Raw genomic sequence first — 1,806 nt, forward strand, 5'->3', positions numbered from 1 at the left:
AAGTAAAGACATCTCTCCCCGCTAGTGTGATGTACAAGTATTGACTCTCTACACTGAATCTCCTTGCCTAAAAATTTCTAGTCTTGTGCTGAACAGAGACATTATTATTATTTCGATGCCAGGGCCGCCTGACTGGCTCCTGTGCCAGTGGTATGTAAAAAGCACTATTGGAACGTGGCCGATGCCAGTACCCCTTGATTGGCTCCTGTGCCGGTGGCGTGTAAAAAGCACTGTCCAAACATGATTGATACCAGCCCCACCTGACTGGCTCCTGTGCCGGTGGCACATAAAAAGCACCCACTACACTCTCAGAGTGGTTGGCGTTAGGAAGGGCATCCAGCTGTGGAAACATTTCCAGATCAGACTGGAGCCTGGTGCAGCCACTGGCTCTCCAGACCGCAGTCAAACCATCCAACTCCTGCCAGCATGGAAAATGGACGTTAAACGATGATAATGATGTTGAGTTCAAATTCTGTCATGGTTTGAACTCTTTACCTGTCATCCTTTCTGGGTCAATAAAAGAAATACCAGTCATGTTTTGGGGTTTGATGTAATCGACTAGACACTGCCCCCCAAAATTTTAGGCTTTGTACCTATATTAAAAAGGATTATCATAATTGAGAGTGTGTGGTCTGGCAGGTTTACACTCTATTAACAGAAATGCCACAAAGATGAAGCTTTTCTTTCACACTTCTTTTTTCTATCATCCTCTTTTCCTGTCATTTACATTCTCAGATTAATAAAATACCTGTATTGTCTTAGGAAGTACAGGAGCAGGGTGTGCTGAAAATATCATTCTCCAATTAAATATGTGCCTAATTCCAAAGAAATTAACATTATTTTTCACAGTAGGGATAGTAGTAAGAATACTTTGCGACATGTGAAGGGTTAATAAAGAAAATATTATTATTATCATTATTATTATTATTATTGTTGTTGTTGTTGTTGTTGAACTGGCAGAATCATCAGCACACTGGGCAAAAAATGCTTAACGGCATTTCGTTTGTCTTCAAGTTCTGAGTTCAAATTTGGCTAAGGTCAACTTTCATTATTTCGCAGTCGATAAAATAAGTACCAGTGGTGTACTGGGTCCGATGTAATTGACATAACTCCTCCCACCAAATTTCAGGCCTTGTGCCTATAGCAGAAAGGATTATTATTATTATTAAGATGGTGTGGTGGCAGAATGGTTAGCATGTCAAGGTTGACTTTGCCTTCCATCCTTTTGGGGTCAATAAAATAAGTGCCAGTTGAGCACAGGGGTTCGTGAAATCAACTAGCCCCACCCCACCTCACCCCCAAATTTAAGGTCTTCTGCCTATAGTACAAAGGTGGCAGAATTGTTAGCATGCCAGGCAAAATGCTTAGCAGCATTTCATCTGTCTTTATGTTCTGAGTTCAAATTCCCCCGAGGTCAACTTTGCCTTTCATCCTTTCGGGGGTCGATAAATTAAGTACTGGGGTCAATGTAATCGGCTTACCCACTTCAACCAATATTGCTGGCCTTGTGCCAAAATTTGAAACCATTTTATTATTATTATTATTATTATTATTATTATTATTATTATTAGATAGCAAAGAAACCAGCATCTGCATCAACATAATCACCATCATCATTATCATGCTTTTAATTATCACTAGAATCTTTTCTTCATCATTGATACTGACATCATGGCCATTATTATTGTTAAGCTCTTTTTCGTCTTTATCCACATTGCCTTCTCTTTATGTATTTTAATTTCTTTAACTTAATTGTTCACTTCTTTTTTATTCCTTTATTATTATTATTATTATTATTATTATTAT

General features: G+C 38.5%; 1 long non-coding RNA gene across 1 annotated transcript in view; it reads left to right on the forward strand.

Annotated features, from left to right (window-relative positions):
• The first annotated feature begins 492 nt into the window (after positions 1 to 492).
• LOC118764256 overlaps positions 493 to 1,806 on the forward strand; it is a 22,682-nt gene continuing 21,368 nt past the window's right edge. Inside the window, exon 1 of the long non-coding RNA XR_005000057.1 lies at positions 493 to 1,175. This is a non-coding gene — a long non-coding RNA (uncharacterized LOC118764256). The remainder of the gene's footprint in view (positions 1,176 to 1,806) is intronic.

The sequence above is a fragment of the Octopus sinensis genome, linkage group LG1 (assembly GCF_006345805.1).
Source record: "Octopus sinensis linkage group LG1, ASM634580v1, whole genome shotgun sequence".
Classification (NCBI taxonomy): domain Eukaryota; kingdom Metazoa; phylum Mollusca; class Cephalopoda; order Octopoda; family Octopodidae; genus Octopus; species Octopus sinensis.